The 25,908-nt window shown below is 35.8% G+C and overlaps 1 protein-coding gene across 16 annotated transcripts in view; it reads left to right on the forward strand.

Moving 5' to 3' along the window:
* The window catches only part of SH3GL3 (SH3 domain containing GRB2 like 3, endophilin A3), a 162,026-nt gene that overhangs the window by 41,064 nt on the left and 95,054 nt on the right, over positions 1-25,908 (forward strand). For 2 of the 16 annotated variants that reach the window (XM_056805819.1, XM_056805854.1), the window contains exon 1: positions 20,890-20,958. The exons of the other annotated variants lie outside the window; for them this stretch is intronic. The gene's annotated coding sequence lies outside the window, so the exon portion shown is untranslated. Of the gene's footprint in view, positions 1-20,889; positions 20,959-25,908 lie in introns of those variants that run through there. 16 annotated transcript variants of the gene reach the window in all.

Consider the following 25,908-nt stretch of genomic DNA (forward strand, 5'->3'; position numbering starts at 1 on the left):
CATTGGAGGTAAGGTCCCCCTTTTCATCTATTATACTGTTAATTTGCTTTTCTTCTTTCCTTTTTTAAATTAGATTGACCAGTACTTTATCTATTTTGTTTTTTCAAAGTACCAGCTTCTAGTCTTAATTATTAGTTCAATAGTTCTATCACTTTCGATTTTATTAATTTCTCGGATTTCTAATTTGGTTTTCTTCTGGGGGTTTTTAATTTGTTCGCTTTTGAGTTTTTTGATTTGCATGTCCAATTAATTGATCTCTGCCATCCTTAATTTGTTAATATATGCACTTAGGGATATGAATTTTCCTCTGAGTACAGCTTTGGCTGCATCCCATAAGATTTGAAAGGATGTCTTACCATTGTCATTTTCTTCAATGAAATTATTAATTGTTTCTATGATTTGTTCTCTAACTGATTTTGGAGTATCATACTATTTAATTTCCAATTAATTTTTAATTTTGCTCTCCATGTACCCTTACTGATCATTATTTTTATTGCCTTATGATCTGAAAAAGCTGCATTTATTATTTCTGCTTTTCTGCATTTGTTTGCCATGTTTTTATGACCTAGTACATGGTCAATCTTTGTGAATGTGCCATGTGCTGCTGAAAAGAAGGTGTATTCCTTTTTATCCCTATTTATTTTTCTCCATATATCTGTTAACTCTTAATATTTCATTCACATCTTTTACCTCTTTCTTATTTATTTTTTGATTTGATTTATCTAAATTTGATAGCAATTGGTTCAGATCTCCCACTAATATAGTTTTACTATCTTTTTTCTCCTTCAGTTCTCCTAGTTTCTCCATTAGAAATTTGGATGCTATACCATTTGGTGCATACATGTTGATTAGCGATATTTCCTCATTGTCTATACTCCCTTTTATCAGGATGTATTTACCTTCCCTATCCCTTTTGATCTGGTCTATTTTTGCTTTGGCTTTGTCAGATATCATGATTGTAACTCCTGCCTTCTTTCTCTCAGTTGAGGCCCAATAGATCTTACTCCAATCTTTATTCTGAACTTGTGAGTATCTACCTGCCTCATGTGTGTTTCTTGGAGACAACAAATGGTAGGGTTTTGGATTCTAATCCAGTCTGCTATTTGTCTATGTTTTATGGGTGAGTTCATCCCATTCACTTTCAAAGTTATGATTGTCACTTATGACTTCCCTGGCATTTTGATCTCCTCCCTTAATTCTGACATTTCTTCTTTTGCTATAACCTTTTTTTTTTTAAACTCTTACCTTCCATCTTGGAGTCAATACTGTGTATTGGCTCCAAGGCAGAAGAGTGATAAGGGCTAGGCAATGGGGGTCAAGTGACTTGCCCAGGGTCACACAGCTGGGAAGTGTCAGGCCAGATTTGAAACTAGGACCTCCCATCTCTAGGCCTGGCTCTCACTACACTGAGCTACCCAGCTGCCCTCGCTATAACCTTTTAAACCAGTGGTTTACTTTAAATCAGTCCCCCAATTACCTCCCTTGATATGCTTCCCTTTCTATCCCCTCCCTTCCCCTTTCTAGCCCCTCCCTTTTTGTTCCTTTTTTTTTAAGGGTCTGTTAATTTCCCTCCCCCCTCTCCTTCCCTCCCTTTTTGAACTCCCTTCCCCCTACCTCCCCTTAATTTTCCCTTCTCCCTTACCCTGTTGGATAAGATAGAATTCAAGATCCTAATGGGTCTAGATGCTCTTCCCTCTCAGATTTGATTTCACTGAGAGTAAGGTTTAAGTAATACCAATTAGCACTCTCTTCCTCTCCTTCTTATAAGAGAATTCTTCCCCTCCCCTCCTCTTCCCATGTATATCTTTGTGTGACAAGGATTATTCTATTTAATTTATTTCTATTTCTTCAAGTATATCTTGATACCATCATCGATTCCCTCCCTTCCCTTCCCCCCCCTTCTCCATATCATCTTAATGCCCCAATCTTTTCCTGAGTGATTCTTCTAATTACTCTAATAATGCATACAATTTTTGAGATTTACACATAACATTTTCCCCACATATTTATACACACACACACACACACATACATACATATATACATACATATATATATATAAAATTTGTTCTAAATGTAGACCTTATAGAGAAGAGGGTTTGAATACAAGAAAAAAATTTTTTTTTTCCTTTTCCCTTTCTTTCATATTTACCTTTTCATGTTTCTCTTGCTTGCTCTTTGTGTTTGGATATCAAACTTTCCACTGAGTTCTGGTCTTTTCTTTACAAATACTTGGAAATCTATTTTGTTGAATGCCCATATGTTCCCCTGGAAGTATATAGTCAGTTTTGATGGATAGGTGATTCTTGGTTGAAGACCCAGTTCTCTTGCCTTTCTGAATATCGTGTTCAAGGCCTTGTGGTTGTTCAGTGTTGCCGCTGCCAGGTCTTGTGTGATCCTGATTGAAGCTCCTTGGTATCTGAATTCTTTCTGGCTTCTTGTAGGATTCTCTTCTTAGCTTGAAAGCTTTGGAATTTGTCAATTACATTCCTGGGAGTTGTCTTTTGGGGATTTATTGTAGAGGGTGTTCTATGAACTCTTTCAATGTCTGTTTTGTCCCCTTGTTCTAGAATCTCAGGGCAGTTTTCTTGGATGATATCTTGTATTATTATGTCAGGATTCCTGTTTATTTCTGGCTTTTCAGGTAGACCAATGATTTTCAGATTGTCTCTCCTTCCTATGTTTTCCTGATCTGTCACCTTTTCAGTGAGATATTTTATGTTTTCTTATAATTTGTAAATTTTTTGACTTTGCTTTATTAATTCTTGCTGTTTTGCAAGATCATTGTCTTCCAGTTGCCTAATTCTGGTCTTTAATGACTAGTTTTCCTTTTTCAGTTTGGTCTATCCAGCTTTTTGAGGCTTCCAGCTGTTTCTCCAATTGGGAGTTCTTGACCCCCAGATTGTTAAATTCTCTTTGCATTATGTCCCGTTTTTCCTGCCAGAAGGCTTCCATCTTTTTTGATAACCTCCAATTTAAATTATTCAAGATCTTGTGGACAATTTCCATTTATTTTGGAAGGTTTTGGAGCATTTATTTGGGTTTCCTCTTCTGCTATTTCCCCTGTATTCTATATTTTTCCTTTATAAAAACTATCCAAAGTCAACCTCTTCTTGCTTTTTTTGGTGTTGGGAAGTTGTCCCTGGGCACTGTTTGCCATCTCAATGGTTTTCCCTTCCCTTTCAAGTCAGAAATCTGAGTGAGGAGGGCTGGCTCTCTGTGTATGGATCAAGGCTTTTTGCCTCTGGCCAGCTCTCAATTCTCCGCAACTGCGCTATCTTCCCGGGGAATTCCAAGGTCTGCTCTCCCCTGCCTGCCAGCGTTTTGGGTGTTGCTGCTCTCTGGTGGGTCCTTGGTGGTCTTAGTTACCTCCCAAGACCGACCTATAGGTGCCCCTTGCTCACTTCAGGGGTGCCCTTTACAGACTCATTGATTGTGGTGCTCTGGTTCTGAGCGCCCGAGATCTGAGCTCCCCTTGCCTGCCTGCCGGGGTTTTGGGTGTTACTGCTCTCAGGGGTAAGTCCTTGGTGGTTTTAGTAGCTTCCAAGTCCTGGAGCTGCCCGTTGCTCACTCCTGGTGTACCCCTCCCTCACTCAATGGTTCTGACGCACGCTGACTTTAATTCTGGCTCCTTAGGTATGGTGGGGGAGGGTACGTCAGCTCAGGTTTGGGAGGGAGTTTTTTCCTTCCCTTATAGCGTGGAAATGCCTGTGTCCCACGTACCTTCAGTTCTGCTGCCTTCTGTAGGGGCCCTCTGTTCTTATGAAGATGGTTTTTTTTGGGGTCTTTTGAAGTCGTCTGTATCATTGGGTCTGAGGAGGGGAAGCGAGCCGCATCTAATCTCCTGCCATGCTTACCTGGAAGTCCCTCATCTAAAATTTTTTAAGAATGATTAAATTGCATTTGGTGAAAGCTTCATTGAGGCTAGTGACATAAATTTGTAGTTGCCTCAGTCTATGATTCTTTAAAGTCATTAAAGAATCATATTAATGACTTCCAGCACTGTTTGGTAGCATGTGACTAAGAGCCAAGAGCCTGAATGGTGAGAACAGACCAGGACTGGTAAGTGTAGAGGGAAAGAACATAGTTAAACTACTTAACTTTGTTAGTCAAGATTAAAAAGTTAAGAAAGTGAAGTCAGAGAGCAGTCATTATGAGGATGAAGAATAGATTTAGGAAGGGTGAGGAATGGGGAGAGATAGAAAGGGTCAGAAAGGTAGGTTTCAGATTATGAGATCAGAAGTATGGCTGTTTCTGTTTATGGCTGAAGTGAAAGAAAGATGTAACTCATAGAAGTTGAGGAGGATCATTAAGGAGGCCAGAGTGTTTAGAAAATCAACAGCATGTCTACTGAAGTTTTCAAGTGTAATGGCAAGAGGTTGGAGTGAAGGGTAACAATTTAGTGTCTGACTCATTTAGGTTGTTAGGATAAAAAAAAACAATATAAATTAGTAGAAATACTGGCTCTTGTTTGTAAAGTAAAAATGTCAAGACTAGATGATGGTTTTAACTCTATGAATTTATAAATGCATGTGTATACATCAGTGCCTAATCTTCAGGGCAAAAGAGAAGAGTCTGTCTGGGAAGACTTCAGATTGTTTTTGTTGGTGACTTAATTTTTTTTCCCAACAGAATAATTTTTTTTCACTTTTTTATCCAGTGTACATACTAAGGAATGTGATTGTCAGACAAGTTCATCTGGAATGAACAGTAATTCTGGTATAGGTCTCTGCCTGGTGCAGTGTTTCCTTTTGAATAGAAATGCAGAATTACTCTATATTGTTAGAATCTCACTTTATTCACATTTGAATAAAAAAACTCTTTGTTCATAGGAGGAAAAAAAATAATTATTGTGAAGCTGCATGAATTCTAAATGAAGCCCTTGAACAGTATATTATATCTTTCGGTAAAATAATAAGCATTGTTTGTATAAATAATGATCCAAATTATTTAGATGTGATGTAGATTTACTTATTTTTCCTTTTTTGAAATTTGGTTATGACTGAAAAGAATTAATGTTTGGTAACGTAGTGTCACAAGAATGTTTTACATATAGAGGAAGCATGGTGTGGTGCAAAGAATATTAGACTTAAAGCCAGGATAGCCTGGTTTGAATCTCCATTTTCATGCACACTATCCTCATTCAAACCCTCCTTAGCTCTGGATTATTACCATAGCCTCCTCATTGGTCTTTCTGCCTTCCTTCCTTTAATCTTCAGTTCATCTTCAACATGGCTAGCAGATCTGGCTGAGACTTACTCTTCCTACCAGAATACTTCAGTGTGTGCTTGCTTCCCTGTTGTTTTTAGGATAAACATAAACTACTCCATTTGGCTTTTTAAGCCCTTCACAGAATGGATCCAGCCTGCCTTTACAGGCTCAATATAAACATTACACCCCTTCACACATTCTGTATTCCATACAAATGGGCCTAATTGCTGTTCTTAGTATAAGACATCCAATTTATCTGGTGTGTGTGTGTGTGTGTGTGTGTGTGTGTGTGTGTGTGTGTGTGTGTGTGTGTGTGTGTTTTCCTCCATCAGCATGGAATGGCTTTATTGCTGCTTCTTAGAGATACTTTCTTCTCCATGGGGATTTTTGTGATCCTACCAGCTACTAGTGACCTCCCTCCCTCTACCTTTGCATTTACCCTTTATATATTTATTTGTACAAGTTAAGAATGTGAGTTCAATTAGAGCAGGAATGAGTTCATTTTTGTCTTTGTGTCCCCAGATCCTAATTTTATACATGGTATATTGAAGGTGCTTAATAAAGGGTTGTTGCTCAGTTGCCTCAGTATGACTACTCATGGAACTGTGTATATTTATTTTAATACTATTTTAGATTCTGTAGGTCATAGGATATAGAATTCAACATGATCTTAAAGATCATCTAGTTCAGCACAATTTTACAAGTGAGGAACCTGAGACTCATAGAAAATGAATGATTTGCCTGTTCTTTTGTAACTAATAAGAGTCAAAGCTGTGAGAACTTAGCCTTTTGACTCTACTAGTGTGCCTTGATATGCCTTTTAACTTCATATATAAAGAAGATGGTTTTGGGGGAAAATACCATAATTGAAGAGGGTCATACTTACAACACACATCATATAGGGGTTGCTTATTTCTTCCTAGGATTTTATTTTTGGTAACTTATTACTAGGGAACATAAGGCATTTTGGATTATTAAGGTATAAAGTAAATGATTAAGTATAACATAAGGGTTCTATGACTTTTCACTAGTAGACTCTGTGATCTTTGGCATGCCCTTGACTAGAGAATATGGGAGGAATTTTCAAAAAGTCATCTTAAGGCAAAAGCTATTGCTGATTTTGAAATGCAAAGGAAATCCTTTTGATAGATTCTTGTTCTCCAAGATCTCAAATAACGTACAAAAAAGGCTAGTGTGTAAACTTTTTTTTGGGACACATACAATAAAGAAGAGCAAAAAACTAAACACATTGGGAAATACCTGTTACTTAGGACATAATAGTTTTAGAAATTTGTCATCTTGTCTGGGCAGGACTGTTGGAATCTGCTTACAGTAAGATGCCATAGTTGAGTTGAGGGGTCTTGTTTTCAGGTTGATCTTTCTTGGAACTGTCATCATCTATGTTAGTATTCCAAGAGGGAATTAGGGTCCATATCTAAAAGGACTCCTTGGATAATCCCTAGGGTTTGTGTGTCTTGAAACTAGTGCCTCCCTTTTAGTGTTGACTCCCATTTGTTAAGTCCATGCTTGTATCCACATTTCCAGATGAGATGTAATTTTGTTTTTTATTTGAAATTTTTTACTTAATTAATTGATTTAGAATATTTTTCCATGGTTACATGATTCATGTTCTTTCCCTCCCTTCCACTCACTCCCCTCCCCCTTAGCCAATGAGCTGTTCCATGGGGCTTTACATGTGTCATTAATCAAGACCTATTTCCATATTATTAATATTTGCATTAGGGTGATCATTTAGAGTCTGCGTTCCCAATCATATCCCCATTGACCCATGATCAAGCAATTGTTTTCTGTGTTTCTACTCCCATAGTTCTTTCTCTGAATGAGATGTAATTTTAACCCCATCATTTAACTTCAGGATAGTTCTTGTCTTCAAAGTGCTTATATTCTAATTAGAGGTAGAGAGGGAAGGTATAAAATGTAAAGTATAATCTATGTTTATAGTGGTGGTAAAGTACTCCATGAAGACTTCAAGAAGGAAAATCTCTTGTAGGTATTCTTAACATTTTATGTGTCTTAGACCTCTTTGGCATTTTGGTGAAGCTGATGGAACCTTTCCCAGAGTATAGTTTAAAAAGAAAAAACAAAAACAAAGACAAAAAAACCCTATTACCTTATAAATCTTAGAATTGTTACCAAGTATGGGTTCCATGGTAACATAGGCAATTGGGGTAAATTGGCTTGTCCAGGATCACACAGCTAGGACACATCTGAGACTAGATTTAAACCCTGTCAAGAATATAGTTTTTAAGCACATAAAATACAAATAAAAGATTATCAAGGAGCTAGTTATATTGAAATGAAGATATAATTTGTTTTCTCATCCCTGAAATCTATGGTCCAGGATACTAGGTTAAGAACTCTTTAGAGTATGAAGCTTTTGCATCAGTCCAGAATGTGATACTTCTCCATATTTTTGTTCTGATAGAGGGCGTTTTAGAAACATAATTCTTTAGAAGCCTTAATTTTTGAATTTTAAGAGATTAATCTAACATAATTTAAATTAAAAGATGAAAATCATTCACAAAGACATTCTAATTGGATAAATCAAATCTTCATCAAAACATAAGATTATTAAAGAATAGTGGGTAGGGAAGAAGTCAGTGGGGCCTTAAGGTCAAGTTGAACATGAATCTAGTAGTTAGATTGAAAGCCACCTAATGTGGTGAGTGATGAGTAGTTGCAATCATGACGTTTTCTTCATTCTTAGCCTTGTGTAGTATGATCTCATTCTACTCTACCTGAACCCACTTTGATTAATCATAGATGTAGTCCAGACCTGTGACTAACAAGATTAAAGACTAGCTATTTTCTCCCATCTTTATCACCTGAACAAGCTAAGAAATATGATAAAAGCCAGTCCAGCTGTGGCTTCCTCTCTCTCAATCTAAGACCACAAGAACCCTAAGGAGAAAGAAGGTAATCCAATGAACTATAAAAGCAGAGAAGATGAATTCTTAGTTCGAACAAACTCAGTGCTCCTTCTTTTCCTCCATCAGCTCTGCCAGGGCTGCACAAACTGAACTATGAACTTGTAATAGAACTCAACTCTTCTCCCACTCCAACCCTTCACGTGCCCCTGTTCTTCCTGACTTGACCACAACATCTTGGCAGTACACTGTGCTACAACAGCACTGAACCAGAAAACTGAGGTACACAGAGGACTTGGGATATTAGTAATTTTGATTTTTCTAAGATCACATTGTTTCATGATCCACAGCCATATATTATCACAGAAAAATGTTCATTTTAAAAAGATGGACTTTTTGGCAATGAATAGATGTTGACATTTCCTTCTAGCTCTCAGTTTAGGCTTTTATACTTGTTCTATCACACTGTCCATTTTATACACTTGTCAAATTAACTCACTGGGTTCTCTAGCTACATGTCTTAGACAATCTGCACTTTTTTTCCTTCTTATTTTTCTAAGTGTTGTCAGACCAAGCTCTTTCCTATTTTTACAGATTTCATTGAGATGACTTTTTAAAAGTGTCATATACTTTTGAAAAATTTCAATACTAATAGGGAGGCCTTTGTTTGGATTCAGATCAGGACATCATCCATGACACTGGTAATAATGTTATGTGAACAGGCTCAGTGTTTTATACAAATCTTTCACCCACGAGATTTTTTGGGAGTTGCATTTTGTTGGGTTCATTGCAGTTAAAGCTTTTGAATGAGGTAGGCAACTTGGTATTTGAGCTGTACTTGTAAAGTTTTAAGAAAGACTTCTTGTGCTTAGGAAGTAACATTTTCTGTTAGCCCAGTCTTAAGATTCTTTCTTTCTTTCTTTCTTTCTTTCTTTCTTTCTTTCTTTCTTTCTTTCTTTCTTTCTTTCTTTCTTTCTTTCTTTCTTTCTTTCTTTCTTTCTTTCTTTCTTTCTTTCTTTCTTTCTTTCTTTCTTTCTTTCTTTCTTTCTTTCTTTCTTTCTTTCTTTCTTTCTTTCTTTCTTTCTCTCTCTCTCTCTCTCTCTCTCTCTCTCTCTCTCTCTCTCTCTCTCTCTCTCTTTCTTTCTTTCTTTCTTTCTTTCTTTCTTTCTTTCTTTCTTTCTTTCTTTCTTTCTTTCTTTCTCTCTCTCTCTCTCTCTTTCTTTCTCTCTCTCTCTCTCTCTTTCTTTCTCTCTTTCTCTCATTCTCTCTTTCTCTCTCTGTCTCCCCCTCCCCTCCCCTTTCCTCTTTGAATCTATACTGTGTTCCAGTATAGATTTGGTTCCAAGTAAGGGATAGACAGTGGGGGTTAAGTGACTTTCTCATGGTCACACAGTTAGGATGTATCTGAGACCTGATTTAAATCCAGGACCTCTCATATATGGGCCTGGCTCTTAATAGATTAAGTTGCCTAGTTTCTAGTAAACTAAAAGTGGATGCAGATTTTAGGGGCCCCTGGCAGCCAAACTGAGGAGTTATGACTTTATCTTATGGAGAGATATTTTGGGAAGTTGATGAGCCTGGGAATTATGTTATTTAGGCCACATTTGAGAGAAATGGGTCAGGCAGCAGTATAGGTATAGATTGGAAGGGAGAGAGGATGGGGGCAGGGGGACCAGTTGGGACATTATTTCTCCTTAATTAGGTGAGTGGTATTTTCCCCCAGAAGTAAGAGGCAGTATAGTATAGTGGATGGCCTTTGAACTAGAAGATCTGATTTCAAATTCTGTGTAGGCTTGGGTGAAGTTGTAAAGAAGGTATTGACCTACAGTAGAATTTCCTCATCCAGAAGTTCTCTGTACTAAAGTACATAGTAGGTCCCTAGTATGGTTATAGTGAGATAGAAAGAAATGGACAGATGTTAGAAAGATTTTGGAGGAGGAATAGTAGTTGGATTTGGGGGACATGAGAGGAAGAAATCAAAGACAAATTTACACTCTGGAAGGTATGACTGACATAAAAAGATAGATTGAGAGAATTGGCCAATTTTGTGGTATAAAGTGTAATTTTAGATAGACCAGCTGTGAGATGATGGTATAACATCCAAAAGGAGATATTCCAAAGGCAGAGGGTGATAGAGATCTGAAATGCTGAGATCTGAACTCAGCTTCCTTTCCTAGGTTTAAGATCCAGTCTTTGTGTGTGGCCTTAAACTGTGTTGCAAAGTCAAAGATAAATGATTTTTGGATTATACTTTCCCTTTTGCTACCCTATAGTTTTCTTTCATTATTAATGAAGCTAATTGATAGTTGAGTACATTAATGGAACTGATTTCTGGTTAGGTAGTTTTGTGCTTGTTAGTTTGATTATGGATGTTATTTGTGTGCATTGTTAAAGAATGCACATATTGCAATAGTGATGCAAGTTGTAATTCCAGGTGCCTAATTAGATTTTTGCCAACTATTTTACCTAGAAACACTATCACTATACTGTAAGTATTCTCTCTCCTACTTGGTCTCTCCAGCACAGTAGGGGATTCTTCAAAAATCCTGTTGTTTTGCAAACTCAACCCCTGGGTATTTAATTTAAATTAAGGATCTAGCTAGGTATCATTGTTTTGTTTCAGTTAGCTCTGTTGAGATTGGGCTACAAACAAGCGTTTTAAAAATAAAAGTTAAGTGTTTTTAAAATATGTTGTCTCTACCTTGTTTCACACTTTTTCAAAATGAAATTATTGAGTACCCTGGTCTGACCAGTTGGTATAAATGGGCCAGTGACACTTGTGCAGGCACTAAAGTGCAGCACTCTTGTAGAATTGGTAGGTATTCTTATGGTGTCTTGGGAGAAGTCATTGGCAGTCTCAGATTGAGCATGAGTAATTCTCTAGGAAGATTCTATATATAAAGCAAGGATAATAATGGAATAAAAATAATGTGCTTCAATTATATTTGAGTTAGGTCATATAACTGTGTTCCACTTTAACAAAATCTAACATACCAAAAATCAAACTGGATTCACCTAAATGACCTGATATTGCTGTTAATATTTTTCATCCCCAAATGGGGAACTATGATGAGAGGAAGGCAAGGAAAGAAGGACTCTTTGAGTTTCCAGGTCTTGGGTCAGATCCCACCTCTGATTCTTATGTGTGACTTTGGGCAAGTTCCTTAATTTCCCAGAGCCTCAACTTGCTTTTCTTTAAAACAAGGGGGTTAGACTAGGTGACCTCAGGTGGTCTCAGGTCCCTTACAGCTTTTAGTCCTAGGATTCTTTATTTTACAGGACAATTTTTGGGATGTTTACCTTAAATATAAATGCACATGACAAATTTAAAATGTACCTGTGAAAGTTTTAAGGCCTGCTGCATAAAGTGCAATATAATTATGGAGAAGATAGCAAGGTCATTTGGAACAAAAGAACTTAACATTAGCCCCCACCCCCTTCCTCCTAGACTCTCCAAAGAAATAGGCAGTACATTTTATTCTGATGGTTGTTTACTGCATTGTCAACATCACTGGACTCTTTGTAATTTTTTTTTGGCCTTGAGTTACGCACGACTTGCAATCAAATCTGGCAATTACAGTCATTGGGGTAGTAGACAGAATTCTCCAGAGGATTTGAGGCAGATATTTTTTAGAATCAGCACTTGAGTGTGACTTAAACTGCTTTTTGATGAATAGTAATGCACCTTGCTTTTTTTTTTTTGCTATGAGATAATCTAGCTTGCATATTAGATGACAAATTAATCTATTGTACCTGGAAGTGAAGATTTCTTTTATTTAGTAGTAATTAGTTGTGAAGTGGTGCACTTCATAAAGTGAGTCCAGACACCCAGAAGTTCAAATTAATGGAACCAATATTTATTTATTACTGGCCAGGGCAAACCTTCATAATGAATGTTGCACCAATTGAAATGACAGTGCAGTTTTTATAGTGTGCAAGATACAAAGCAAACAATTAATGAGACATAACCTTGATGGAGCAAGCAAACCTTATTGTCTAGAAGCTATATTTGTCAGTCGCTTGGGGTACAGGACATTCCATTGTATATCTTATCCTAGCCTGGCTGCTTGATAGAAAGGGAGTTACTTTCTCATGGATCCTGATGTATGTTGTTTTGGTTCTGAGCTGACTGACCTTCACAGGAAAGCTCAGTTCTGATTTCTACTTTCCCCAGGGAAAAACAGGTTTTCTAGTCAATGACTTAGTTTACCTCACTGCAATTCCTACTTTTCTTGTGTGTATGAGTCAAACCCTTAACTCACCTTTGGTGGGCACAGGAGGGTAGTGAGACAGCAAGAGCAAAAGTTTGACTGCCTTTAGGTGCCATTGGACATAGAACATGAGGCAATTTGTTAAGCAGGGGCCAATACCAGGCCTCTGGGGGATCATCAGGAGATGGTGAGCATAGGGCGAAGGGGAGAGGCTCAGAGGCAGAGTAGTAGCTGAGCTGGCAATGCAGCCCCCTTCTGGGCTCTGGGCAGAGCAGTTTTATCCTGTAAAACAGACTTTATCAGGATGTCCTGGTTTTCCATATATTATTCCCTGGCCCTCATGAGCCACTGAGAGGTCTATGATCGAAGCCCCTGCATTCCCCCTTCTCTACAATGTGACCTTGGGGTTTACTGGTTCCATGGGGCAGGGGTCTCCTGCCCCCAGGCTGTACAGTGAAATTTACCAGGCATGTTGCAGGGAGTTGGCCCTCCTGATAGACAAGCATATAAATGAAATTTAACCAACATCAGTTCCCCATGTATGCCACAGACCAGCCCCTGTAAAAGCATGCAGGATTTTCTTCTAGTAGTTTGACGTGTATTTTGGATACTACTTATCTTTCATTAAACCACTCATCCAGTGCTGCCTGAAAAATCCCTAAATTTCAAACCCTATTACCTAAATACATTTCTTCAGCCTCCAAAAGTAACTAATTGTAGAAACAAAACATATTCTTTCTGATGCTTGAACGCCACCCAGTGGTGAAAATGTGCAGATGTAGACTTATGCAGGTTTTTTTTTATAGGCCCACCGGGAAGGGTGGTTTGGGGTTGATTTTGTTTATGTCTCTTCTTTGGCTAATTATGGAATCTTAAATAGGGAGAGGACTTTAAGGGATCTAATCCAGTCTTTACCTGAAGCATGAAGCACCTGCAGTTAGTAGGTACTGATTTCAAGAGTCAGTACCTGATCAGTAGTCATGGAGAACTAAGTTAAAATCTGGCCTGGGACACTTAGTAGCTATTTGACTTCAGATAAATCACTTTACTTCTCTCTGCCACAGTTTTTTCATATGTAAAATGAGGTTAATGATAGCACCCACCTTTCAGGGTTATTTTAAGGATAAAATGAGATGATATTGGCAAAGCCCCTTGCAAACCTTAAAATTTCATGTAAATAACCAGCTGTGATCATCATCTTCCTTGACTTCCTGACTCCAAGGCTGACCCTCTGTAATAATAATAATAATAGATTCAAAGCTATTTTCTTTTTCCAATTACATGTGATAATAATTTTCAACATACCCTCTTCCTACTTGGAAGCAATTTGTTCTGGGCCATACATGTATTATCATGTAAAACACACTTCCATATTGATCATTGTTGTAAGAGCACACTCATACAAGACCATAACCCCCAACTAAAACTGTAAATACAGATCTACACCCATCTGATTCTAGCAGTTTTTTCTCTGGGACAGCATTTCTTGTTATAAGTCCTTCAGAATTGTCCTAGATCATTGCATTCCTGAGAGAAACTAACTTTTTACAGTTGATCATCATACAATATCACTGTTACTATGTACAATGTTCTTCCAATTCTGCTTTTTTAACTCTGCATCAGTTCATGTAATAAAAAAGTTAATATTTGCAATAGAGTGATCATTGAAAGTCAACATCCCCAATCATATCCCATGTGATCAGTCATATGTTTTTCTTATGGGTTTCTACTCCCACAGTTCTTTCCCTGGATGTGGATAGCATTCTTTCTTATAAGTCCCTCAGAATTGTCCTAGATCATTGCATTGCTGCTAGTAGAGAAGTCCATTACATTTGATTGTACCACAGTGTATCAGTCTCTGTGTACAATGTTCTCTTGGTTCTGCTCCTTTTGCTCTGCATCAGTTCCTGGAGGTCTTTCCAATTACATGGAATTCCTCTTCCAGTCCATTATTCCTTTTAGCACAATAGTATTCCATCACCAACAGATACCACAATTTGTTCAGCCATTCCCCAATCAATGGATATTTTCCAGTTTTTTGATATTACAAAGAGCGCAGCTATAAATATTTTTGTGCATGTATTTTTCCTTATTATCTCTTTGGGGTATAAACTCAGCAGTGCTATGGCTGGATCAAAGGGAAGGCAGTCTTTTAAAGCCCTTTGGTCAGTGTTCCAAATTGTCTTCCAGAAAGGTTGGATCAGTTCACAATTCCACCAGCAATTTTAGTGTCCCAATTTTGCCACATCCCCTCCAATATTTATCACTTTCCTTTGCTGCCATATTGGCCAGTCTGCAAGGTATAAGGTGATACCTTAGAGTTGTTTTGATTTGCATTTCTCTAATTTTGAGAGATTTAGAACACTTTTTCATGTGTTTATTGATAGTTTTGATTTCATTGTGTGAAAACTGCCTATTCGTGTCCTTTGCCCATTAATCAATTAGGGAATGGCTTGATTTTTTTGTACAATTGATTTAGCTCCTCTTAAATTTGAGAAATTAGACCTTTGTCAGAGGTTTTTGTTACAAAGATTTTTTCCCCCAATTTGTTGTTTCCCTTCTAATTTTGGTTGCATTAGCTTTGTTTCTACAGAAACCTTTTAATTTAATGTAATCAAAATTATTCATTTTACATTTTGTAATATTCTCTTATCTCTTGCCTGGTCTCAAATTTTTTCCTTTCCCATAGATCTGACAGGTATACTATTTTATGTTCATCAAGATTACTTATAATTTCCTTCTTTATATTTAAGTCATTTATCCATTCTGAATTTATCTTGGTATAGGTTGTGAGATGTTGATCTAAACCTAATTTCTCCCATACTGTTTTCCAATTCTCCTAGCAGTTCAAGATCCCAAGCACTTGATCTTGAACAAAAGATCAAGAACATCAAGGGAACTAATAAAAAAAGTGTGAAGGATGGGAGTCTAGCAGTACCAGATCTTAAATTGTACTATACAGCTGTGAGCACAAAAAAAAATATGGTACTGACTAAGAGACAGAAGGGTAGATAGATCAATGTAGTAGACTTGGGGTAAATGACCTCAGCAAGTTAGTGTTTGATAAACCCAAAGATCCCAACTTTTGGGACAAGAACCCACTCTTAGTATTGATTTTAAAGTAGGAGTTTGTCTAAGGTTTTTAAAAAAAGGAGATGGTATTTGAATCAAGTCTTTAAGGAAACCAGAATGCAAAAAGGTAAGGAGATAGAGCATTCCAGGAATAGGGGATAGTCAATGAAAAGGCATAGAGTTGGGAGAGACATATGCAAGGAAATGGGTAGCGTTCTTGGATTAGTACCTGAAGAGCATGGTTATGCCTTTAAATTTTTTTTCCCTCCAATAACACGTTGAAACAATTTTTTAAAATTCCCTCCCCTTTCTTCCTCTCCTTCCCTTTTTCCTCCTCCTCTTCTTCTTTTCTCTTTTCTTCTCTCTCTCTCCTCTCTCCCCCTTGGTATTGATTCAATTTCAAGGCAGAAGAGTGGTAAGGGTTAGGCAATGGGGTTAAGTGGCTTGCCCAGGGTCCTACAGCTGGGAAGTGTCTGAGTTCAGATTTGTGAACCTAGGCCCTCCCATCTCTAGGCCTAGCTCTCAATCCACTGAGCCACTCAGCTCCCCCTTGGTTTTCTTTAAAATTTGGTTTGAGTGCAACCTAACCTTTTTTTTGGGGGGGACAGTTCTACCTAGTAGTGCTCTCCTTTGTAAAATAGTTCTTGTATTCATTTCATGGATGTTATGCAAATTATTGCTGTACAGATCTATATATATACCCAGACCTAATCCATTGCCTTTCATTTCCGTATCACAAACTGCTGTTAGGACATTTCAAACTAAGTGCCGTACAAGTACATCAAACTCAGCTTGCCAAAAAAAAGGCATTTTCCCCTCCACACCAACTCCTTTCCCAAATTTCTCTCTTACTCTTGATGGTTTTTGTTGATTTGTTCTCTTGTTTCAGTGGTATCCGATGGTATTTTTGTTCTTTTAAGTGCCCAGGTTTGCCCCTGGTGACATCTTCTATTCTTTACTCTCTTTTACCCTATAATCCAGTTGCCAAAGCTTGTCTTCATAACATGTCTTATTTTGTGGACTCACACAGTCATTCTCCTAGTCGAGACCTTCATCATCTCTTGCTTAAATAGCCCCTTATTTGATCTCTGCTTCAAACGATCCTATCCACAGGTGCTAAAGTAATTTTCATGAAGGAATGGTCTGACTATTTCACTTCACTACTCAATTAACTCTAGTGTTTCCTTGTCACCCCTAGGATCAAATATAAACTTCTGTCAGGCATATACATTTTTCACAACATAACTGCTTTTTACCTTCCAGACTTTTTGCACATAATTCTGTTTCACTTGTGCTGTGGTCCAGCCATCCTGGCCTACTTGTAGTTTTTAATGTATGATGTGTAATCTCCCACTTCCATGTCTTTGCACTATTCTCCAATTCTGTAATGCTCTCCCTCCTCACCTCATCTTAGAGTCCCTGGTTTCCTTCAAAACCCAGCTCCATTGCAATTTAGACTTTACCTTTCCTGATCCTTGAAGTTGCTAGTGCTGTCTTTTCCAAAACAATCCTTGTCTTTATTTCACAGACATTCTTTATGTACTTGCTTCCTAAATTGGAATGTAAACTCTTGAGGGCAGGAATTGTCTCATTTTTGTTTTTGTTTTCCTAGCACCTAACACAGTAGTTGACACATAACAGACATAATCTTGTTTATTTATTGATTACATAGCTTGCCTCTGTCACACACAGTTTTTACAAAAATGCTTTTGAAACTGTAAAGTACTAGATAAATGTGGACTATTCCTATCATAAAAGATATGGATTCTAATAACTAAATCAGGCATGTATTTCATTTGTAACTTTCTAGTTAGATGTCTTATTCATATGATTTTTTTTCATTTTCCTTTATTAATACTGTTAACTTTTCATGAAAAGAAGCAGAAGAAAAAACTTCAAGTGGTTAAAAATTCAGGTTTTGAAGGAAATTCCTAAAATGACTTATCTTAATCTTTCTTGAATTAACCATTGTATTTTTATTTCCTATCACCCTGCATTTGGGCAATGTTTTGCTAAGAAATTATTTTTCTCTTTCTTAACACTTTGCAATACTAAACACTTTTCCTGAAGGTCTCCAGGGCAGGACATCACACCTTCAGAGACATAAATTATGAGAATTTCCCTTAACCCCAAGAAACTCAGCAAATGCTTGCTAACCACAGTCACATCTGTAACAACTGGAATAACATTAATAATAAACTTACTATGTGGCAGTTGGATTTTTTTTCAGCTATATAGTCTATCTGCCAAGTTTACTATAAATAGAAGATTTAATTATCAAAAAAGTATATAATAAAAATTCCAACAGTAACCCTTACACTTTCACAGTTACTCATCATTTTCTTTTTAAAAATAAATTGTTGAAACCTTTTGATTTTACACTGCCTACATTTCTTACTATATTTATTTCTTCCACTACTCTCTTATAATAAAAGGATTATAATAAATATAATCTTCTCAACCATCCTTTATAAAAAGAATAAAAAAGAGAAAAAAGAAAAGTTTAGCAAAATTAATCAACATAGTAAAAAAGTATGATATTATGCAATATTCTATATCCATAGTCTTACCCCCTCTGCAGAGTAGTACAGAGTGAGCTCTTCTTTGGAGCTGTTTTGTTATTATAATTTCATAGCATTCAGTTTTTAAATTTTATTTTTATTCCAAATTTTATAAAACCAAATGAAATAATCCTTTCCATACACAGAGAAAAAGAAGATAGTATACAAATAAAATCACAAATCTATGTAATTTAGCTTACTTTTCTTCATATGTGCATGATGAATCCTGTCCACTAGTATCTCAGCCCCTCCTTACCCTCCTGTTTCCCAAACATGTACATATAAGTCTTTCATATTTTCCTTTTTTGCTCATTTTTTGGAGGTGACATTTACAGTTTATTCTTTCAGCATTAATTCTGTTACTCTGTATAATGATCTCCTGGTTCTACGTGTTTCACTGTTCACTATCTCATACAGTTCTTTCCAAGTTTTTTTTTTTAAATCAGTCTGTTTATTGTTTCTTATGGCACAGTACTTTTCCATCACAATCATTTATCATAATTTGTTCAGCCATTCCCCAATTGATGGGCATCCCAATAGTTTCTAGTTCTTTACTGCCACAAAGAAAGCTGTTAGAAATGTTTTGGAAGCATATGGATTCTTTTCTTCTTTCACTGATCTTGTGAAACAGATCCAGCAATAGTATTTCTGGGTCTAAGAGTATACAAATTTTATAACTCTGGGCGTAATTCAAAATTGTTTTCCAAAATAGTTGGATCCTTTCACAGGACCCCCAACAGTGGTTTTTCCCATTTTTCCATAGATCCTCCAACATTTGTCACTTTGTCCTTTTGTCATTTTAGCCAATCTGATGGGTATGGGGTGGTATTTCAGAGTTGTTTCAGTTTGCATTTCTTCAATCTAGTAACCTATAGGTGACTTTGGTTTCTTTATTAAAAAATTGTCTGTTCATATCTTTTGTCCATTTATAATTGGAAGATGGCTATTATTCTTATAAATTTCTTTTATTCTTCCAATTGAATTTTATTATTTTTTCTAACAGTAAAATAATTTTTTGATAATTTAATTGGGAAGGCATTGAATATAGGTAGATTAGTTTAGCTAGGATTGCCATTTTAATTATATTGGCTCTGCCCGTCCATGAATAATATGTATCCAAATATTTAGATTTGATTTTATTTGTGCAAAAAGTGTTTTATAATTATGCTTATGTAGTTCCTGGGTTTGTTTTGACAGGTATACTCCCAGGCATTTTATTCTATCTATAGTCTTATCTATGTATATATATATATATTTTTTTCTATTTTAAATGGAATATCTTTACCTCTTCTTATAGAACTTTGTCAGTAATGTATACAAATTCTGATGATTTATGTGGATTTATTTTATATCCTGCTACTTCACTAAAATTATTGATAATTTCAATTAAATTTTTAGTCAAATTTTTACTATCATGTCATCATCAAATAGATAGTTTTAGTATCTCTTTACCCATTCTGATTCCTTCCATTTCTTTTTCTTCTCTTATTGTTAATTCTAGCATTTCTAATACTATGTTAAATAATATTGGTGATAATAATAAGAAACCAGGCTTCTAGCTTCTCCCCATTACAGATATTTGCTGATGGTTTAGGTAGATGTTTCATATCATTTTAAGAAAACATCCATTTATACCTAATAGCATTCAGCTTTCATTGTTTTATTATTCTATTTTTTTCCACTTACATTATTGTAGTAATTTGTATATTGAGTTCCTAGTGTTGCTCACCTCACTGTATCAGTTTGTATAAATCGTTTCATGTCTATCTTTATAAATTTTTTTATTTTATATTTTTTATATTTATATATATAATTTATATATAATTTTTTATAAAGATAGACATATAAATGCCTATCTTTATAAATCAATCATCATTTCTTATATCACAGTAATAGTCTCTTGTATTCATATGTCACAATTTGTTTAACAACTCCCAATTTGATTGGGTGTCTACTTTGTTTCCATTCTTTCCTACCATACAATATACTTCTAGAAAAATGTTGGTATTTATGGCATCTTTTTTCTGTCTTTGACATCCTTGGGGTCTATTTCTAGCAGTGGGACCTCTGGGTTATAAGTTATAGATATTTTAGATACTTTGAGTACTTACAAATGGCTTTTTAGAATGGTTGAACTCATCTTTTTATTGAAACCTTTTGTATATCACCAGAATTTCTATCAGCATCATGCCCCAGTGAGACATACATTGTAAAAAGTATTATTTTTTCTAAGGAAGAAAAAATTGGCAAAATCAGTCAATACCTAGTTGTTCTATATAACACATATACAATGCGTTATATGTGGGTTTCCCAGCTCGCCAAAGGAGTGAAATAGGGATATGTACTCATGTCTCTTCTTCCAGATCCTTCACTTCTGATTGTTGTATACATTTTATATATATATGTGTGTGTGTGTGTGTGTGTGTGTATATATATATATATATATATATATATATATATATATATATAGTTTTATTAACCCTGCTAATTTCAATGGGCTTCAGATTATATAAACCTTTTCATGCTTTTCTGTATTCATCACATGCATCAAAAGGTCAGATTGTTGGTAAGGGGCTAGAGAACTAGAATTGGAGGTAGGTTCAGATTGTGCCTTAGACACTTAACTAACTTTGTGACCCAGGGCAAGCTATTTAAAGTTCTCTGCCTTAGTTCCCTTGTCTGAAAGATTAGGGGCTTGGATTTGATTTCCTTTTTTAAGTTCCTATGCAGCTCTAAAGCTATGAAGCCATGGGATTAACTGTAAACTTAACAATTTGAGGGAACAAAACAGCAGTGGTAAGGAGAACGAGGAAACTGGTTGTCTTTATTCATTCTTTTCAGGAAATGTACGATTTTTGCTCAATTAGGTTTGAACCTGTGTTTCTTTTTCCTACTTTCTACTTTGGTATCATTGGCCATGGACCTAAATTCTCCTTGCTTTTGCAGGGATGGTATAGCTGTTGGTTTCTCTCTCCTGAACTACAGGATATAGTGTAAAGACACTTCTCATAAAAGGTATTGTACAATTGTATGCTGAATTGTTTATATACTGCCAATGCTGTAAAAATTCAGGGAAGAAGGGAGTTAAAAGGGATTGTAATCTTAAAGAATCATCAGTGTGATATGTTGAGATTAAAGCTAACATGATATTTGGATGCATTGACAGGCATACTGTCCAAGACAAAGGAGGTGACGGTGAAAATCCACTGATCAGATAGCCTCTAGAATATTAGTGCTCACATTTGGACTATTAATGTCTCATTTTAGGGAGGACTGACAAATTGGAGTGAATTAAAGTAGAGTGACCAGAATTATGGGAGTATTGGAAACTATTCCAATAGAGGACAGGTTGAAAGAAATGGGAATGTTGATTTTGGAGAAACTATGGGGGCTACATCATAGCTTCCTTCAAGTATTTGAATGGCTTGTCATGTGGAAGAAGGAATAGACTTGTTCTCTTTGGCAGCAGAGAAAAGAACTACCACTAATGTGAAGTAGAAAATAAGCTCAGTTTAAGGAAGACTTCTTTTAAATAGAGTTGGCCAAAAGTGAAATGGGCTTTTTCATATGATAATGAGTTCCCCATCACTGGAAGTCTCAATGATTTGTTAGGTATGTTTCAGAAGGAATTTCTGTGTAGATGATATAAGTTGGACAAGATTGGTTCAACTCTGGGAAGACTAAAGGATGTGAAAAATGAGGATAAGTGAATTGCAGAAGAGGCTAGTGTATAGTCTAGGAGAAGGGGAACATGGTTAAAAAACATAGGAGTAGGAAATGAGCATAACACAGTAGAAATGAATACAGGTGATTAACACCAATGCAGCAGAGATTATTTGAAAAGGACAAGTAGGAAAGTAAGTAGGGTTGGAGTCAATTATGAATGATGACCTTATAAATTAGACGCAGGAGGTTATATTGAATAAATAAGGAGATAGGAAATAGTTTGAAATCAGAAGCTAGTAGTCCTATATTAAGCAATCCAGACTTGATTAATAGGTGAAAAGGAATTTTAAATATTCATTTCATTACTGGGGAAAAGAGGAAAAAAACTATTTTTATTTTGGCTAATAGGGACAGTTCCTATCTCAATACCTCAATAGTATTTTAAAAACTCATAGAGAAGACACTTCAAAATGCTCTCTTTTACATAGCCAGATGTGTCAGGAAATTCCATGGTGCAGTTACCTTCTACTCTCTGTGCTAACAATTGTAAAAACATATTAGTATTGTTTCATCAGAGTCCTGTCAAGCAGAGTTTTAATATTGTTTTTCTCCAGAAAGTTATAGAACAGTAAATTACCCTCAGAATAATTCAACTGGTTAAACATTGCCAGAGTTGATTATGTAAAGACTTAAAAAAATTCATTTTGCATTTGTAACCCAGTAGTCTTACTATTCTTTTAGAGTTTGCTATTGTTGACAACATTGAGTTATATGGAGGGAAGAAGTTTTGGATTTCCAAGTGTAATTGTGAGGAAAGTAGTTGGTAAATGTCCAAGTGCCCCAGAAATGTGAGTCATTTATGAGTTTTTTTTTCCTGACTAATGCTAATAATATTGATGGGGAATGAACGGATAAGTAAGGAAGGTATTTTATGTCCTTCAGTGGATCTTGACTTTTTATTATTTGATATTGATCAAGCTTTATCATTTATGAAGCAACTAATAGAATATTGGGCCTCTGTGCAGTCTTAAAATGGATTATTCCTATTTAAAATGTCTTATTGGCTTCACATTTATGTAGTACTTGAAGACTTAGCAAATCACTTTATTCACAACAGTCCCAAACAAATTAAATAATGGAATATGGTTATCCTTATCTTTATTCCTGGGTAACTGAGGCATTGAGAAATTAAGTGTGTGGTCAGGCTCACAATATTAGTATCAGAACATTACTTAATTGAAAAAAAAACACAAAAACTCAGAGAAATTGAATAAACAATAGCAATACAAGCCTACTTATTTGTTCTATGAAGACGTATTTATTTTCTAAATTGATAGTCAACAAAACTATTCCCATGGCTTAACTTCCAGTAAAATGTTTTCACTTTGGTTGGAAAAAAGATCATGTGGACAGTATTAAAAAATCTTACCTTCTAGTTCACTCCTGCCTTACTACCAGTTCTATACTTAAACATGAGTAGCAAAAAAAAAAAGATGTATCCTCTTAAAGTATTCTGGAGAGAGGGAGCATGGGGAATATGGTTGTGGGAGGTGATGCTTCATCTCATCATTTAGTTTTCACCACCCAGGTGAGAAGGATTAGCACATAGGAGTGAAGCTGGTAAAAAGTTAGCCACCTTCCTTTGAGATGCTAGATTCAAGTAGTCATGAAATATAAACCTCTACTTTCTAAAACACCATACTTATTTGGGAGTATTCTTGGTTATACTATTCTGAAAAGTCTTATGGACTTTTAAAAAATTTCCATGCTATAAGCAATGGAGGAAAAATGTACCATTTCAGTTTATTTTTGAATATATAAACTAGCAAAATTTCATGTACATGAGAATGTTTTCATAATTTAAAAGTTTAAAAAAATTTTTAAAATGAAATCAATATATTAATTTTTTTTAAACCTTACCTTCCATCTTTGAATCAGTATTGTATATTGATTCTAAGAGCAGTAGCAGTAAAGGGTAGGCAGTGTGGCGTAAGTGACTTGACCAGAGTCACATAGTTAGGAAGTACCCAATGCCATATTTGAATCCAGGGCCTCCTGTCTCTAGGCCTGGCTGTCAGTTGCCTGAGTCATCTAACTGCCCTGCCTCCTTGACCCCATCACATTAAATTGTAGGGACTATTCTTTAAGAACTCTGACAATCTAGAAATTGCCCTCTTGTGATAGATGATCAAGATGGTAGACTTAAAGCAATGACATTTGAAGATTAATCAATTAAAAGGATTGGGGAGATTAGAAAAGATTTTATATGTTCTCTAGCTTTAGAAAAGTTCAAAAGCTTCTGGGTAGAAGACAGAGTAAGTTTACAGAACTAGAGCCAGGAAAATGGAAGTAGCTTCATAGCACCATAGCAAAGCACCTTCTAACAATTAAAGTTGTCTATAAATGGGTTGGGCTGTGTCATAAAGTAGCAAACAGAGGAATGAGGGAATCCAGTGGAAGAGCACTAGCCTGGAGTTCAGATCTGGCCTCTCATTAGCTATATGACCCTGGGAAAGTCACTTAGTGCACATTGCCCATCTCTTGTCACTCTTCTGCCTTAGAATTGATACTAAGTAAGAAAGAGGGTAAGGATTTTAGTTTTAAAAAAATAGTTAACACTGTCACTTGAAGTGTTAGATATAGATCTATGATCAACTGTCAGGAATATTTGAGAGAGTGTGGGGGGGGGGAAGCGGGAACGAGACAGGATTTTCCTGTATTGGGAAGTAAATGTTCCTTAAGATTCTAAAAGGGTTCTTTGATTTAAGTATGTTTTAAGTTTGGTGAAGAAATTTCCAAGGATGGTTTGAAATTAGCCATGGTTCTTCCCTGGTCTAGCATCTTATCAGACTTGAACCTAGAGGCTTTTTAGGCTTGGTAGAAACTTCTACAGGTAGAGTTTCTCCAGCATGGCTGTTTTTCAAGGCTTCAAGGTTACTTCAAATCAGAATGAGGTATTGCAGTAAGACATTTTTTGGTTAATAAAAATCATGTCATTAAAAGCCAGATTTCTATAATGGATATTGTTAAAGCTTGGGGAAGTTTGGAAAGTCAGGATTTTTGCTTTTGCTTTTACATTCTACCATTTCCTAAAATAGGACTTTTAAACATTAAATTGGAAGTATATTCAAAACTATCCTCACAGAGAGAATTTTCCTTCAGGTCCAATTCAATTGGTTTGAGAAAGCAACATAATAATTTTTTTTTTTATTAAGGCTAGTTTATGGGTCTTCCATAAGTCTTCCAGTCTAGTTCATCAAAGGAGAGGAAACACTCAATTGGAAAAATACCCAAATATACATATTATTATTATTAACTTAAGTTTATATAGTACTTTTGGGATTCAAATTGCTTTCCTTGACAGCATTTGAGCTTCACAACTCTGTGAAGTAAGTTATTACAGGTATTTTTTCTTTCCATTTTTCACATAAGAAAACTGGAGCACAAAGAGATTAATCACCTGATAAAATGTAAATTCCTTGTGGGGCAGAGATGTCTGCATCCTAAAGGCCTGTCATGGAGGTACTTAACAAATATGTTTTAATTGATTTATATTGTGGTCCCAGTTACTGGACTCTTAGAAGAGTGTTGAGTATATTTTTTGGAAGATAACCCAGTCTGAAAAACAGTCTTCTACCTGAAAATTTTCTTGGTAGTGACCTTGTGGCTAGTCAACCCTCACTATGAAAGTTAAAGGTAAAAAACAAAACAGAATATAACAATTGTAGACAATAGAATTATTTAAATACCCGCTCATGGGGAATTGGGTCAGTTTATTTAGGTTTTTTACAAGTCATCTAATGGGAGATTATTTCAGACCAATAAATACAGTGTTTGGCATATAGTAGGGGCTTAATAAATGTTTGCTGAGTAATTGCCAAGGTAAAAAAGGGGAATTTAAAAGGAATTTAGCTTTCCTCAGGTTGGACACTTATGAACCATGGGTCTATGCTTCTTATAATAATATTATCTATTATTTGTGTAAAAATAAGAAAAATAAATGGAAATAGAATAAGATAAAATGTAATAATTAAGGTAATAAAGATAAAATAGACAATATTCTGATATTTGTATTCAATGGAAAAGGAAGATCATTTATACCTACCAAAAGAGATTAATGCTTCTTTGTGGGGTCCTGGGATTTAGTCTATATTTCTTAACAGATCTGTCTGAGAGATAAATTGGAGGTTGGAGGGTCACTTGAAGAGAAACCTTAGATATATACTTCAAAGTAAAAACTTATGATTATGTACCTAAGAGAAAAGAATATAGCTGCTGAAAAACTAGACTAGGTTTAGT

The sequence above is a fragment of the Monodelphis domestica genome, chromosome 1, assembly GCF_027887165.1.
Source record: "Monodelphis domestica isolate mMonDom1 chromosome 1, mMonDom1.pri, whole genome shotgun sequence".
NCBI lineage: Eukaryota > Metazoa > Chordata > Mammalia > Didelphimorphia > Didelphidae > Monodelphis > Monodelphis domestica.